General features: G+C 41.4%; 1 long non-coding RNA gene across 2 annotated transcripts in view; it reads right to left on the bottom strand.

Moving 5' to 3' along the window:
• The window catches only part of LOC132692713 (uncharacterized), a 108,378-nt gene extending 90,999 nt beyond the window's left edge, over positions 1-17,379 (bottom strand). Inside the window, exon 1 of one of the 2 annotated variants that reach the window (XR_009616541.3) lies at positions 17,302-17,379. This is a non-coding gene — a long non-coding RNA (uncharacterized LOC132692713). The remainder of the gene's footprint in view (positions 1-17,301) is intronic. The other variant, XR_009616540.2, reaches the window with a different exon arrangement.
• Positions 17,380-17,829: the final 450 nt, after the last annotated feature.

Genomic DNA, 17,829 nt, shown 5'->3' with positions numbered 1-17,829 from the left:
TATTACTATGGCTTTGTAGTATTAGTTTGAAATCAGGAATAGGATACCTCTCACTTTGTTCATTTTCCTTTTAATTGCTTTGGCTATTCAGCCTTTTGTGGCTTTCACACAAATCGTAGGATTTTTTTCCTTCTATTTCTGTGAAAAAATACCTTTGGTGTTTTGATGGGGATTACACTGTATCTGTAAATGGGAACATGGCCATTTTAACATTTATTCTTCTGGTCCATCAACATGGGATGCCTTTCCATTTGTGTCTTTTAAAATTCATTTCAGCAAAGTCATAGTTTTCTTGTACAGATCTTTCACTTCTTTGGTTAATTTTTAATATCTTATTGTTTTGGGTGTTACTGTTAATGAGAAACTTTGATACCACCTTCAAGCTTTGTCATTAGTGTAAATGAATACAACTGATTTCTGTGTGTTGATTTTGTATCTACAGATGGAAGAAGTATTTTGCAAACCATATATTGAATAAGGGGGATGTATCCAAAAATCTATAAAGAACTTTAAACAGGAAAAACTAAATACACATTTCTTCAAAGAGGACATTAAAATAGGCTAAAAGGCACATGAGAAGATGCTCAACATCAGTCATCAACAGGGATATACAAAAAGCAACAATGAGAGAGCACCTCACACCTGTTAGAACAGCTAATACCAAGTCAAGAGGAAGGTTTGACCAAGGATGTGGTGAAAAGGAACACTTACGTTGATGGGAATGTGAATCGGTCTAACCCTTAGGGCCAACAATATGGAGGTTTCTCAAAAAACTAACAGGGCTACCATACAGCCCAGCCATTCCATTTATGGGAATATACCCAAAGAATATGAAAGCAGAAATTTGAAATTTTTATACAGATAAAAATACATTCTCATTTACCACAGCATTAGTCACAATAGCCAAGATGTGGAAATGACCCAAATGCCTATCAATGGATGAACAGATAAAATGGATGTTGTATATACACACGATGGAATATTATTCAGCCATGAGAAAGGATATCCTGCCATTTGCAGGATGGACCTTCAGCACATTCTGCAAAGTGAGAGAAGTCAGAAAAAGCCTAGTATGTATCACTTATATGTGGAATCTTAAAAAGCAAAACTCCTAAAACGAAACCAAAGTTTCACCACCACCAGAGAGTAAAGCAGTGGTTACGAGGGGACAGGGGTGATAGATAAGACTGATGTCTAAGGTCACCAACTTGTAATGAATACTAAGTAAGCCATTGGGATCTAATGTACAGTACATTGACTATAGACAACACTGTACTTTAAGCATATGTGAAAATTATAATGGAAATCATACCACTATATGTATCAAAATAAAACTATATTGTGTATACTCTAACACTATATACCTTAAGTTTTGTCAAATTATATCCGATTAAAAAAAAAAATCTCCAGTAAGTAGAATTCTAAGTTACTCAAAACTCTGGCAGACAACATTAAGACACAGAGATGGGAACAAGTCTGAGTGGGCTGAGGAATCTATAATAAAACTTACCATAGGAGCAGGAAACAGACACTATCACACCAAAAAAAAAAAAAAAAAAAAAAAAGGATGTCAGAGAACTAAGTTATAGAACTGAAATATCCTTGCTACAATATGATTCATCTTTACCTTTCCTACTCAAAGGAAAACCTTGGAGCATCTGCATTCTTCTGGAACAGGTATGCAAGTCTGCAGAAGCTAGGGTGCTCTGTGACATCTTCTAGATCCCTTGACATAATATATCAGTGAGATATTTTACTTCAAAAAACTGAATAAAATTAGAAAACAAAACAGAAAAGACAAACTTTCCACCTGTTTTGGTACACCTGCAGCCCTCGTTCCTGGATGTGGCTATTCTCAGGTTAACTCTCAGCCACCTTCCTTTCCACCTGTGTGACTAATGATTGAAGACTACGGTTCTGGATCACACGAGAATGGGTACTCTTTCAGGAATGATAGACACACCCAAGTTCCTATCTGTGTGTCAAGAACATGGTCTTATAACCTCTGGAACCACCTTCTCCCCCTTCAAATGTAGCTTATCTATGGGAGAATAGATCTTTGCTAGGACATTCGGTGATATCATGTAGAAAATACACAAGAACCCTCAAGGTACACTCCTGTTTTGTGCTGCCTCCCCTAGCCAATAACAACATTGGAAGAGGGAGTCTACCCCCTTTTAAAGGGACCAGTCTTGAAGATCAGACATCACTTTACCCACACCCCATGAGCAGTCCTTATTTATGTGACCCCAGCTGAGAATAGGGACACATCAGCTTTATACAAGTTGACTCATGAGGAACATACACAACTCTAAAAATATAGAAATAGTCCTTTTTTCATCCCCTCTTTAGCTGCAAATACAGCTGTTTTCTTCTAAATCAGGCCACAGGGAGAAGGTTAGAAAAAAAATAGACAACTCCACTGGAGAATGAACACCCCACTCATCCCTTCTGGCTGACCTTTCTCATAGATTTCACTCTAAAATAGATGGCTGTAATTTCAGGTAAGGAATAGACCTCTCGTTTCCAGTTTGGTGGGAGATTGCTTTGCACTATTGCAAGAGGGAATAGGTCTCTTCACTAATTTCTTCTGCAAAGATACAGCTTACTTTACATATGTACATTGTTCAAATTTGAAAGTGTGGGTGGGTGGACAGTGATAACCATAAGGTATCTTACAAAGAATCCTAGGAACCTACAATTCTTCATGGTCTGAGCCTAGATTATCCATAATATTCTGCATATCCTATTTACAGGTATCCTCATGGAACAGAGGGAACAATGTCAATGTCATGTCAATACGGAACATGTGGTATGTACCCAGACTTTACAGAGCAGCTACATCAAGTTAGAAAGGTAAATATATGGTGACATTTGTGCTCACTTGTAGCAGTGATGCAGGTCAGCATGTCCTCCTTAAGAGGAGAGTAGAAAAATGGTCCAGTCCCATTGGAGAGTAATGCTCTGAAAATGGCTGTAGTGGAAATTAACCACATGAGTAATTCTTCAAACTAGAGGGTTACTTCTCACTGATAAAACATTCAAGAAAAAAGGCAGAGTTTACATCACACAGCTATCAGATATAAGGGGGCATATAACCCAAATTTTTCCTCACAGTGATTATGGTGCTTAGATGAAGTTTCCACCCCCACCCCCCACATATGGTCTTCTACAAAGAATTTCATTTCATATAAGATGGGGAAAGGAACAGAGGGAATGGCCATAATCTCTGATGGAGAACGAATTCCAATATAAAAAAATAACCAGGATCTAAGAGCATAAAATTCTCCAAGTTCTATTCAGTGGAGGACCCCAATGATGTCACCAAGGTACTTTTAATAAGAAGCAAATAGGGTGGAAACAGGAGATAGGGCACAGCTACATCAACATGACAAGGTAAAATATGATCACTTATATTCTTTTGTCACTGTGTGAGGGGTTAAGTCCCAATCAAGTGCTCCCTGTGCAGTCAGTCACAGACAGGAGGGCAGGGCCACCAGCAGCACCAGCTCTGGAGACCCTGAAATAGGCTAAACGATGGCTTTAGCGAAAAATGTTCTGTTTCTCTATAACAAACCACCACCTACTTAGTGGCTGAAGACAATGCCCATTATCACATGGTTTCTGTAGTTCAGATTCTGGGCACAGATTAACTGATTTCCTCAGGGTGTTACAAGAGGCAAAGTTGATACCTGCACTACATTTCCATCTGGAGGATGGACTAGCCAAAATATCACTTGTAAGATCAGTTGTTGGCACAGTTCTTTGTCACTGTCCCGTTAAAGCCACAGTGGGAGACAGCATCTCCATTGATAATGGAGCATCCATCCTCAGCAAATACCTAATACGTCTTTAAAAGATTTCTTACTGGGGCATCTGGGTGGCTCAGTTGGTTAACGGCCGACTGTGGCTTAGGTCATGACCTCACAGTTCATGGATTCTCCAGGTCGGGCTGTGTTGATAGCTCAGAGCCTGGACCCGCTTCAGATTCTGCATCTCCCTCTCTGCCTCTCCCTCACTCATACTCAGTCTGTCAAAAATAAATGCTAAAAAAAATTGGGGGGGGGGGTGGGGCAGCACGCCTGGGTGGCTCAGTCAGTTGAACGTCTGACTTTGGCTCAGGTCATGATCTCACAGTTGGTGGGTTCAAGACCCAGGTCGGGCTCTGTGCTGACAGCTCAGAGCCTAGAGCCTGGAGCCTGCTTTGGATTCTGTGTCTCCCTCTCTGCTCCACCCCCACTTGTGCTGTCTTTCAAAAATAAATAAATGTTAAAGTTTAAATTGTTTGTTTTTTTAAGATTTCTTACTACATAAGTCAGGCCTACCCAGGATAACCTCCCTTTTGGCTATTCAAGGTCTTCTGATCTGGGACTGCAATACAACTGCAAAATCCCATCACCCAAGGTCATCTAATTGTGTTCCTTACAAGAAGGGGCAGAGATCCTGGGGGCCATCTTAGAATCCTGCATACAATAGCAAATGTTCCTTGATAATGGCATTATCTTAGCCTTGACAGAGGTGAAAATCACTATCTAAAGGAGAAGAGCTGGGGGAATATATAAGGGTATAAGGTGATGACTTCAAAGGTCACATGAGACAGTAAATTGAGTCAAATTGAGAAGTGACCCAGCTGATTGGTAAACTCCTGGATGAGTGTGACAGCAGAGTCTCAGTGTGCCCATCTGAGCCACAGTCTTTATTGATGAAGACTTTAGAAAGATGTGCTCAGCAACCCCACATCCAGATTGGGTGTTCTGAAGAAACCACTTCAATTCAATCTTGAGTCAACAGTTCAAGTATTGCTACATATAATGAAGGCAACATCCCAGAATTCAGCTACAGCCCTCTTTAGAAGCACCAATCTGACTGCTTCAGTGGAGGAAGGAAGAGGTTCCATCAACCATAACTGCTACAAACATTCATCCCAGGAGTCCTGGACTTCCCAATGCCAAGGGCCCTCACAAACCTGAGTCTCCTGGCACCTGAAGGACTGCCTCTGTAGGAGATTCACTGCCTCAGGAGAACCACTAGACAAGGGCGGGGCCCTTTAGACCTTATAGGGTCTCCACATTCTGAGACACGCATTAGTTTGTGCAACTCTACACCTTCTCCAGGGAAGAAGATCCTAGGTAATACCTCTTCCTTAATGTCCTACCTGATGAAGTTGGTACCAATCTTCAGTATGGCTCAGATACAGCTATGCAAATCCAGAGCACTGTGCTCAATAGGAGGACAGTTTCCAAACACCTGTAACAGGTAAGCCTGAGTCTAAACAGATTAGAGCTCAGAAATTTACCTTTTACTTTAAGTTTCCTTCACCCCTCCTCCACAGACTGAGCCCTGGACAGAAGTCAAAGCAACTTAACTTTGGAAGGATCCCGAGAGCATCACGACAAGGTCTATTCAGTCCATGCCACTAAGTTAGCTTCTGCCAAGATTTGTGTATAAGGAAATTCTCAGTCTCCCTTCTGACTCAACTATGGGAGTTTCAAATGGAAAGACAGTATAGCCTCATTACACATAATGGGAGTTGGAGAATGTGGAATGTCCTAGACCAAATCTCAATCTTTTCTTTGAAAAATGTATGCTACTTTAAAACACCAATTAGTGCCAGCAAGGAAAGGCAACACAATCTCCATTCCCTGTATGGGGAAAAATAAAGACTCCCCCAGATGTAGTGGTTTTTCACTTAACACCGAGATGCTTTCAGTATCATCTTGCAATTGGTGTCTGAAAATCATACCTTTTAGGAAACATGAAACTGAATGGGTGCTTTGGAGGAACCAATAAGGATGTAGGAGTTTTCCCTGACGTGGATGTTACAAGCACCATATTCTACCTGCAAGACCATCTTCTCCCATCAAATGTAGCTCAGCACCATGAATAAGCAGCTCTTCTCTCAGTTGGGACAGACTCCCTGGGCTCATAGTGTGCTTATCACTAAGGAGCAGAGAGATTCAATTCCACTGGAGACTCACACTTTACTGACAGCAAAGCTAATGGGAATGGGACTGAGTAAAGCAGATGGGAATGAGACTTCTTAGATCTGGCTAGAGAGGATTCCTGCCTCACAGTCAGCAGAGTGTCCCAGAAAAGTAGAATGCTTATCACCATGCACCAGGAAACCAAGCCTAACATGGTTGAATAAGGATTTTCTCCCAAGGGACCCATCCTCCAGGACATCAGAAACCCATTCCCCAGAAAAAAAACCACCAAGCACAACTAGAGAAGGATTAATCTGGGAAGGCACAAGTACAGCACATACCCTACCTAAAGACACACATGTAATTACCTCACAAGATATAGTGAGGCCCAAGCGGGGTGGTACTGTGACCACTGGTACAGTTAGAGCACTGCTTCATGTCTCCAGGGCCTGGCTACCTGGAACAGACAGCAGTGCCCTCAGCCTGTATCAAAACTATCAAGAAACAATCTTCAGAGGCACCTGGGTGCAACTTTCTTACTTTCAGTCCTGTACTTCCTACATATACTCCCAGGAGATACAGCTGGCACATGGCAAAGATCACCCATTATTTAGCAAAATCTATTTGCTAACAGGCTGGAGATCTGATCCATGTTTTTGAGCTCTTACTCTAATACACATTTTCAGACAGTAACCAAAGCCAATGAAAAATGGAATCCACAGATCAAAAAAGGCCACCATGTGTAAGTACTACCACATTATGATAAAGACTCTTTATCAATGAATACATTTTACTATGAGATCAACTTCCAGTGACTGAAAAGCCAGATATTTGAGCTCAGGGGGTATGAGCCTTAGGTAAAGGCCTAAATGTCATGGCCTGTGGTAATTCTTGCCATGTAGTCAAGGTCCAGTGAGTGTGTCCAGGAAGAAGTTGGAGCTAAACCCCCATCTAGGACATCAAAAGGTTAATGCTTCCACCTAAAGCTTCACAAATACTTATGGACGGACAACACCTCTCAGACAATAGGAGTATTAGGCAAGTGTTCTCAGATGACCTACATAATCTACAGCAGGGCTGTCAGGATAGAATCCTGCTCCAAAAGGAGACCCCTGTAGGCAGAGTCTGTCAAAATAGCTGTGGAAGCAGAAGAAAGGGAGAAGAGCAGAGTGAATAAGAAGTTTGAGGAATAGGACAAAAGGAGACATGATGAAAACTTAGAATCATAGCAAATATGACATTTTAGTCTCCTCTGTCTGGGCCATCCTAGAACCTTCTCTCAGACCTGGCTGTTTTTACTCTAATTTTGAGCCACTTCCCATTCCAAATGTGTAACTGGTTTCTGAGGCCTGTAAAACTTAGAGCACATGAGTGTGGGGGGTCTGGACAGACCTACTAACAACCCACTAAGAGTGTAAAAACATTTCAACTGGTCTTAAAGGTTAACTCGCTTCAAGCTTAGGCACTCTGCTTGCATACCTAAGCCCCTTATAGTTTGTAGAGCTTTGAGATTTTGTAGACCACTGGCCTTGAACAAAGGCATCAGACTTTCCCAGAAAATAAGGCCTGATCGCATTTGAAAAACACTGCCATGGATGCCAGTAACTCCGTTCAGGGTCATGTCAACAAATGATTAACTACTGAGCACTGTCTTCTCCTGCACATATCCCCCTCACCATTTCCCATGCCTGCTCCTTTAAAAACACGCAGCTTCACCTGGAGGGACAAGATGGTCTTTGGGATGTTAGTCTGCCATTTTTCTAGGTTGCTGGCTTCCAGAATAAAGCAACCTTTCCTTTCGCCCCACCATGTCTCTTGAGTATGAATTTAAGTGGCAAACAGCCAAACCTCAGTTCAGAACCTGTCCTCTGTCCAGTAATAACAGGTCCTTGATATGTAGGTTGCAGACTCCTAAATCCAGGACCATCTTCCCCCTTCAAATGTAGCTAGGGCACATGAAATCTATAGTAGCTCTTTGCTCAGATGTCCCAGAGTCCACTGGACACCTTAGAATATGCACCACACTATAGCCACAATTTACTGGCCATTCCTAGAGATAGTAATTCATAGACTCAAGGAGGATATTGGAAAAAAGAAACTACTACCCTTTCAAGTACAGGATACTAAAGGGTCAGACATCATTCATCTAACATAGCTAGAAGCTAATTACCTGATACTACTGAGACATAAGCAGGGAAATCTTTATTCTGTTGACCCACAAGGAACTAATATGATCCTGTAAGAAAAGATATGGGGATATAGGTTCCTCAGATCTCTTCTTCCTCTTCTGTCTTATTACCTTCAGTCTTTATCAGGCAGTGCAGAGCAATTAATTACCTAAGAGCAGCCAAAGAATATTTCTATCTAGGAGAGGATACCACATACCTGTCATCAGATATAGAGGGAAAGGACATGCTCTCATTTCTACTTCAGTGTGGGATTGACGTGCTTTATAAAGAATGGAAATGCCTTCCCTTCCTCTGAGTGATTTCCAAGATGCATCATCCACCAATGTCTGAGGAACTGCCAGACAGGTTCAAGCGTGTGACCTTGTGGAACAACCTGCTCTTCACAAGACAAGCTGTAACTCAAGGAAGTCTGCATTCTGCTCAATCCAAAAGGAAAGAAACAGCACCAGAGACAAAACCCACAAGGCACTGATGGCTTTGTGGGAGCTCGGCAGTGACTATGTCAGAATCCCACATGATGCTTCACCAGCAAAGCATTTGTAAGGATTCACTTGGCCCTTAGGATATCCATCCTGTGTTACCACGTTACAAAATGAACAGGCTACTTGAAGCCAATGTTACTGAAGTACCTTTTACATGTATAATGATGTATCAGATTCTCCTATTCCATGACCAGTTCCTAGACCCTGACCCCAGCTGCAAACAAGGACATCAACATCAGAACAAATGGTCTCATGAGGAATCTACCTGACTCTGAGGCATAGGAATAGTCCTCATTTTTGGTATCTCCCTGTTTATGTCGCTTGAAGTACAACTGTTTTCTTTTAGAGGAGGTTGTACAGGGAAGCGCAGAAAGAGGAGGCCCAAATATAAATCCACTGGAGAATGAATACCACATCTCTCATCCCTCCTTGCTGATTTTTTTTTAACTTCTAAATATAGGCCACCTAATACTTCAGGCAAGTTTCTCTGTCAAGTATATTTTGGTAGGAGATTACTTAAGAGGAAATAGGTCTCTTAAGAATGTCTTTTGTAAAATGTAACATTCTCTGTCTTATTTTGACTCAAATTTGGAGGTGCAAATGGGTGAGGACCATCATAAGCCATCTCTTATAGGGAAGACTTCTGGAAACAATCAGTTTGTCATGGTCCAACCTAGACTTAAACAAAATTCTCCCCTATTTGCAGAGATCTTCATGCAACACCAGTAACAATGCAAAGATCAGGTCAGTAACAGGCCTGTAATTGGACTTAAAGAGCAACTACATCAGTTGCAAAGGACTGGGTATGGTATCACTAGTGCTAACTTCTCATATGAGTGAGTTCCATGTAATGTCCTTGGGAGGATGGGAAAAGAGTAGAAACTGACAAAGGAATTCTAAGCACAGCCAACCACAAGGGACTAAACTCTTCCCATTTCGAGGAGGATCCTATAGGACAATGGTGCTGTCACCAAGGTACTTTGAATAAAGAGCAGATAGGGTGAAAATGGACAAGGAAGGGGAAAAATGATTATGTCTCTAATGTAGGAATTCACCATGGGATTCTTCACCTAGAGAACTTGCCAACATGTGTGGGGCTTCCAGTTCTTGTTAGGACCTCCATTTTCTGAGACTAAGGTTAAATTGTGCAACCCTACACCTTCCCCCATGGAAGAGGAGATCAGCATTGTAATAGCTTTTTCCAATGTTCCACCTGATGGAGTTGGCATTCACTTTCAGTATGGCTCAGATACAGCTATGCAAATCCTTGCGAAAGACTCAACAGAATGACACTTCTAAGCAACCTTAATGGGTAGACTTGGTTTGAAACTGATCAGAGCTCAGGGATTCGCATTTCCCTGTAAGAAAAAATGTTTCCCTCTTTTCCTCATTGCCCACATTTTTGTTTTTCCTTGGAGTGCCTCCTCACATTTGTTAATCACAGACAGCCTCAAGGGATTTAAGTAGCAAACCAGCTTTTCCTAGATCTCACCATATCCCAAGTTGAGCATGGAAACAACCCAAGTCAATACAGCTTAAGAATCCCTGGTCCCCCTGTTTAGCTCTTTTAGTACTCATGTAGGTTATCATCTACTAGAAGAGTATTGTCCAAAGGCCAGGAGATTACAGAACTAAGTATCCCAAGGACAGCCACAGAAAATTTCTGCTTTATACTCTCATGTCTCCTTTACCCCCTTACCAGAAATCAGTGCTAGTTCCATTAAGACATGTATTTTAGCTAAAATCAACACAAGAAACAACAGGTGTTGGTGAGGATACAAAGAAAGGGAATCCTTTTACACTGTTGGGAATGCAAACTGCTACAGCCACTATGGAAAACAGTATGGAGGTTCCTCATAAAGTTAATAGTTAAAAATAGAACTACTCTATGATTTAGCAATTGCTCTACTGGGTATTTACAAAAAAAATTACAAGAACACTAAATCAAAGGGATACATACACCCCAATTTTATACAGCAGCATTGTCTAAAATAGCCTAATTATGGAGACACCTGGCTGGTACAGTTAAACATCTGACTCTTGATTTCTGCTCATCATGATCTCACAGGTTCATGAGATTGAGCCCAGCATCAGGCTCCATGCTTATAGCAAGGGGCTTGCTTGGAGTTCTCTAAATGAACTTAAAGTGTTTTTAATAAAATAAAATAGCCTAGCTATGGAAACGGCCCAAGTGTTCCATCAACTGATGAATTGGTAAAGATGTGGTATGTACACACACATGCACAAATATTACTCAGTCATAAAAAAAATGAAACCTTGCCATTTGCAACAACTTGGATGGAGCCGGAGTGTTATGGTATTCGTCTTTCTTTATGTTGCTTAGCATAGGATTTCATTCATGTGGAATTGGAGAAACAAATGAGCAAAGGAGGGAAAGAGTCAAACTAAGACACAGGCTCTTAACTATAGAGAACAAATGGATGATTACTGGAGGGGAGGTAGGTAGGGATGGATTAAATAGGTGATGAGGATTAAGGAGTATACCGGTTATAATGAGTACTGGGTGTTGTATAAAAGTGTTGAGTCACTATATTGTACACTTGAAACCAGTTACACTATGTTACCTGGAATTTAAGTAAAAACTTAAAATTTTTTGAATCAAGTATCAAATATCCAGGATTCCTATAATAGAAACTAGATACAGAGGGCCCTTGAAAAACATGGCTTTGAACTTCATGGGTTGTCAGATACATTGGAAAATATGAGATTTTAATGGAAAATTTGAGAAGTGCAACAATTTGAAAAAAAACTACATAGCCTTGAAATATCAAAAAATTAAGAAAGTTACCTATCTCATGAATGAATGGATACTATTTTATCATAGGCTGCCAGGATACACAAAAGTTATAAAAAGTTAATCACATGCACAAACAGACCATATCTGGCACTGCAGCTGAAATGTAAACCTGAAGATGCAGTATTAAATCACACTGTATAAAAATAACTTTAGTCAATACTGTACTCATGCAATAATTTTGTGGTCATCTATTGCTACTGCAGTGAGCACAAGTGTCCCAAGTATCTAAACATGCCATGTGGTGATGGTAATCATCTCTGCATGATCAGTTGGTCTCTCCAGTAAATTGGCATGGCAGTAATGTGATCTTTGTTGCATCTCCTATTTTTCATCATGTTTAGTGCCACACCATAAACGTGGAGTAACACACCAGGTAACCCATACAAAGTGATACTAGTGATGCTGGAAGTGATCCCAAGCAGCAGAGAAAATTCAGGACATTACAAGAAAAAGTTGAATTGCTTTAGCTGTCCTGTAGATTAAGGTTATACAACAGGCGTGGAAACCTTCAGCTTTTTGCCAACGCCTTTTTATCTTGTAGTAAAAATACAACTTTTTATAGGTACAGGATGGCTAGAAGAAAAGCATACTATAGACTCCAAGATGACTCAAGAAAAAGTTATTACAGGACAACTTAAGCTAAAGGAAGGTGAAGGACCTAAAGCTGGAGAATTTAAGGTCAACAAGGGATGGTGTGATAAGTTCAGGAAGAGGTTTAGCTTAAGAAATGTCAATGTAACAGGAGAAGCAGCTTCTGCTCACGAAGAGGTAGTTCCCAGAAGCCATCAAGAAAGTCGAAGAAAGGATATCTGCCTGAATTGGTTTTTAAATACAGACAAAAGTGCCCTATTGGGGGGGGAGGGGGGGGGGAATATGCCCCAAAGGCCATTAGCAAAGAAGAAAAGCGAGCACCAGCATTGAAGACCGAAGAGGTTAGGCTGTTTTCTGCAAATGTAGTCAGGTTTCTGTTCAGGATTGCCCTTATCTATAAAGCCAAAAACACCTGAGCCCTGAGGGAAGTGATAAACACCAGCTGCCAGTCTTCTGGTTGTATAACAAGGCCTGCACGACCAGAACACTTTTTTCTGCACTGGTTCCATTGATGCTTTGTCCCTAAAATTAGGAAGTACCTTGCCAGTAAGGGACTGCCTTTTAAAGTTCTTTTGATAATGCCCCTGGCCACCCAGAACCCCAGGAGTTCAACACCAAAAGCACTGAATTATTCTACTTGCCCCAAACCTGTCTCTAAGTTAGCCGCTTGATCAGGGGGTCATGAGTACCATGAAAGTTAATGAGCCTTCTAAACATAGTACTGTATGGAAAATATTGTCAATGTTATGGAAGAGAACCCCAGTACAGAGATCATAGAAGTCTGGAAGGACTTTTTCCAGATTAAAGATGCTAATGTTACAGAAAAAGCCAAGAAAGCTGTCAGGCTTCCAACAAATTCCTACTGGGGAAAACTGTCCAGATATCATGTAAGACTTCACAGTATTTATGCCAGAGCCAATCAAAAAAGTCATGATAGATTGTGGATATGCCAAAAAAAAGTGGGGGTAAAGGATTCTAAGATATAAACCTTGGAGGAATTTAAGAGCTAATAGACACCAAACCACAGGAATTAGGTTACTTGATGGAGGGGAGTGCTTCCAAACCATTAGCAGACAGTAAGAAAACCTAGAAGCTGTGCCAGAAAACAGACATTGGATAATCTGACAGAAGGGCTGTGATTATTCAAAGCTGCTTTTGGCTTGTTATGGCACAAAAAGGCCACCAGCCCAACTGGACAGTCATGAACTAAGAACAGTGCATGAAAACTTTCACCTAAGCACAGTGCTCACCTTATGTAGATGCATTACCTATAGGGACCAGAGTAACAGATATATGTGCCATTCCTGGGGATATCACTATACACTGAGTGTGGTGGCAAGAGAGCCATTCAGATCTGACTACACGAACTCCCTCCTCATCCACCAGAGGATTTAAGTTCAGGTTCCCTCTATGGTCTTTGACATGTGATTTCAACACATGTGGACCCACATTCTCAGAGTAAGCACAAGTGGAAAAGAAACCCCACAGATCAGAAGGACTGTCACCTGAGTGCTCCACCCTTTAAGATATTACATTTAGTACCAAAAGGAAAACCATTGGAAGGAGGATCTCAAGACAGTGTGATGAAGACCAGAGATCTGAGATTCCAGGTGTGCCAGCCTTGGAGGGAATACACTGCCCATGCAATCAACATCCTTTGGACTTGCCTGGGCATTAGTCAGAGTCTCGGCATCCAGAAGAAATCCCACTCAGCCAATCTCAGTACTCTGGATGGGAAAGACCCCTGTACTGACATAGGAGAATTAGGCAGACAAAGGACATCCCAGGCTCTTCCATGGGGGATTGGCAGGATGAGGATCACACAAAACCTTCACAGACACACGTAGGAAAGTCCACCACAAATAGCCTTGGGAGCCTTCACTTTGTCCCATCAGCATGGTGTATAAGCCTCTGTGACCCAGGGTTAAAGACTGCAATGAAGGCAGCAGGACAAGCATTTCCAACACACCTCACCCATGCTTCTGAGTCAGTCCTTGGGGTTTCAAATGAGACAACCATCCCTCTCAGCCCAGGCTTCATTGGAATTTACGGGGCTAAGATGAGTGACAGGATGGTATTTAAGCCCTTCCCTCCACAGAAAGACCATAAATTTTCTTCAACACTTCTTAGAAGCTCTAGGATAAGAATCCTTTACCAAACTAAAAGTTACCAATTTTAGATATTCTTCCAGAAGTGATAATATAATGATTTGCATTCTACTAGGGAAGCAGTAATTGGTATTAAAATAATCACACATGAATGGTAACAAACTTCAGCAACCAATCCATTGTGATATGGGAAATATTTCTTAATGTTTTAGTTGACAGAGAGACAGAGACAGAGAGAAAGCAGGGGAGGGGCAGAGAAAGACAGAATCCAAAGCAAGCTCCAGGCTCTGAGCTGATAGCAGAGCCTGATGCAGGGCTTGAACTCATGAACCATGAGATCATGACCTGAGCCAAAGTCAGACACTTAACCAACTGAGCCACCTAGGTGCCCCAGGGGGAAAAAATATTTACATTTCTCCCAGATTAATTCTTGAAAACCTTATTACATTCAAGTCAAATTATAGAAATTTGTGATGAAAATAAATGATATTTGAAGACAAAGCAAAGCCACCCACAGAACCCAATGAAAGCAAACGAATCTCTAATAATCAGAATTCTGAGGTACTTGATTCTGGTAAACATTACTGGGAGGCAAGACACACTCAAATCTGAGATAAGGAGTCTAAGGAAATTCTTCTTGGGAGAGGAAAAGAGACGCCATCACAATATGGAGGTTATAGACCTCAGCTATGGAATCGGAATAGCCTTGCTGCAGGCAGACTCGTGCACCTTTCCTACTGAAAGGAAAACATAGGAAGACTAAGACCATGTCCTCCTAAAACAGTCACCAATTTTCAAACTCTGAAGAAAATTGTTGAGCATGTGAAAAATAGATCCATGGAGGTGTTGGCAGTAGTGAATGAGTCTTTATTCAAAGCACATGGAAAAATCCTTTAATCAAGGATTCCTGTGTCAGATTTGAAGTCTTACAGGAGGTATCTGACCATCAAGAGGAGAGGGAAGCCTTGAGGCAGAATTTATGGGAGTGGGATTTTTATGACCCTTGCTTGGCCCTGAGTGACCAAAGAAATGCAGAGGTCATTCTCTCAAAAAAGAATATTTACATTTTTGCTTACCTCCCCCACTTCTCCAGAGGCCTCTACAAGGCAGAAGGTGGTTCAGGAGACCTCCCAGCATTTCTACCTAAGTTCCCTCCAGGGGACTAGGCAGGTGACTTAAGCACCTATGGACCTGCCTACTCTTGGGCAGCTCATTTTCACATTCTGAGGTTAGCATAGAAACTTCATAAGGAGTAACGAATGTAAGTGAGAAGTCCCAACGTATTTCATACTGCAGGAAATCTTGACCAGCATCTCTAAGCTAATTGAGAAAGATGGTACTTTGTATATTCAGATAATACAACTAAGAAATCAGGGTAATTTATCAAAGAGAAAGAAAGTACACTTCAGGATCAGTGTCTATGTGATTCTACTGTGAAGACTGAAAAAGAGTAACAGGAATATCCAGTGTTGAGTTCTGGATCTAGCCACTCCTGAAACATGACTAACCATGGGAAGATGGGAAAACATACATCACTTTCACCTAAAGAGAGTCACAGGGTAAGGCTTTCAGGTAGAATTCCATGACACACGCCATTTACTTCCAGGAAAGGCAACACAGAGGTGGGGGTAGGGGAGTACACTGCCCAATTAGAAAAGGTTACAAGTGGCAAATAGTACCTACTTGAGTATTGTCTGGAGGCCAGGAGACTACAGAAGTATCACAAGAAAAACTTACACAGAAAATGTTTCTGCTCTATATTCCCTCATGGGGTAGCTTTCTCCCACCATGTTTAAGATTAAATTTTAGATAACAGTGTTCTAATTGTGAATGAAATAGAAAGCAATGATTCCCTGGAAAGGAAGCAAAACCACCCCTATAGAATCCAGAGACAGCAAATTAATCTCTATTAGGATTCTAAAGGTACTTAATTCTGGCAGACATTACTGGGAGGCAAAGATGGGAACAAGGCTAAGGGGGTGAGGGATGTACAAGGTATCTGTTCTTAGAAGAGAGAACAAGATATCACAAGAAGATTAGAGGTCAGAGATCTTGGCTATGGAATCAAATAGTTTTGCTGCTGTAGGACAGATGAAAGGAAATTTCCTAGTGAAAGGAAGATTTAGGAGTACTTCAATTCTTCTGGAATCTGGACATTTCTGCAGCAGCTGGATTCTCCTATGACACATCCTTTAGATCTTTTTGGCATGGTAGGGATGGTTCCCCACCCCCCAATATTTTGAGAGCACATATGCAAGTGAGGAGAGGGGAAAAGAGTGGATAGAGAATCCCAAGCAGGCTCCTTGCTGTGAGCATGGAGCCCAACGTGAGGCTCGACTCCATGAACCACGAAATGATAATTAGAGCTTAAATAGAGTCGGACACTTAACGGAGCCACCCAGACACCCCAACAGGGAGGTATTTTAGTTGAAAGGAGACACTACCTAAAACCAGAGAATCTCAGGAAATAGGACAGAGTTCTAAGAATAGACCTTTACTTCAGCCCTCTTTGGGCAGTTGATACATAATCAGACTCAGGATCAGGCACCACACCACAGGGAAGCTCAGACAGGGAGGCCCACACAGAAGTCCACTGGGGAATAATCCAACATAGCCCTGTCATACCTCTTTATAGACATGCCTATTTGTTAAATGTGTCCCTCTAGGCTAGTCTGCTAGGATTTCAGGTTAAAGAATATGTCCGTCATTTCTTCTTCCTGGGTGATTGTTGTATGAAAGTAAAAGATGTCTTCACAAGAAGAGAGGTGGAGGGAGTGTGTCCACAGCCATTATAAGCTGCACCTGACCAGGAAGAAGTTCAGAAAATATACTTTACAAACTTAGAATTTTGTGTGGGAAGTCTATTTGTGGGGGTCATATCAATAATAGAGTACAGATAAAGTGTCACCAGAGGTGTGAGTGTGCAACCACATCAAAATGGACAGTAAAACATATGGTGTATCCCTAGTGCTAATTTCTTGCTATAGGAGAGCTGAAGTCTGTGTGAAGTCCTCAAACAATCTAAGATGGGGAGAAAAGGAGACCACTTGGAAGTCACATTGGAGTAATGTTCTGAAAATGGTTGTAATGGAAGTTAACCACATCAGATGTACTTTTCTAAACTAGAGTATCACCTCTACTTGATGACACACATCAGGTAATGTACACAGTTAAATACTGAGAGCCTACCTGTGGACCGATGGATTATCTAGGACCAGCTGATATCATCTTGCTTACCTATGCCAAGAGAATTTACTTTCTATCCTGAGTGCTTCAAAATATAATCAATCTCCATAGAACCAAGGAACGGATTCTGAAGGTCTGATGTCATAATCCTTATACAGGAGAGTCTCAGAATAGGCAGAGCATACTGATGTACTGAGCCAACAAAGTCAGCAGGGAGAACAGTCTTCAAGTTGACCCTGGGGTCCTCTGTAAATGAAGTCGGGGGAATACAGGATCCTCCTTGAGTTAGCTACCTCCAGTCTTCTCCTGGATCAGGGAGCACAGGACATATTAACTCAAAGAGGCCAAAGCAGAAATCCACCTGGGGAACAAACCATCACCGATCTGTCATCAGATCTAAGGTAGATGCACATATCCCTCATTTTTCACTTCAGTGGAAGACTGAAGATTATTGTTCTTATGTAAAGAAAGAAATTGGTGTCTTTACAAGTATTTAAAGAAATCCTGTCTTCTACAAAAAGGCAATTTATT

This window comes from Panthera onca, chromosome B1 (genome assembly GCF_046562875.1).
Source record: "Panthera onca isolate mPanOnc1 chromosome B1, mPanOnc1 haplotype 2, whole genome shotgun sequence".
Classification (NCBI taxonomy): domain Eukaryota; kingdom Metazoa; phylum Chordata; class Mammalia; order Carnivora; family Felidae; genus Panthera; species Panthera onca.
This window is presented reverse-complemented; position numbering and strand designations above follow the sequence as displayed.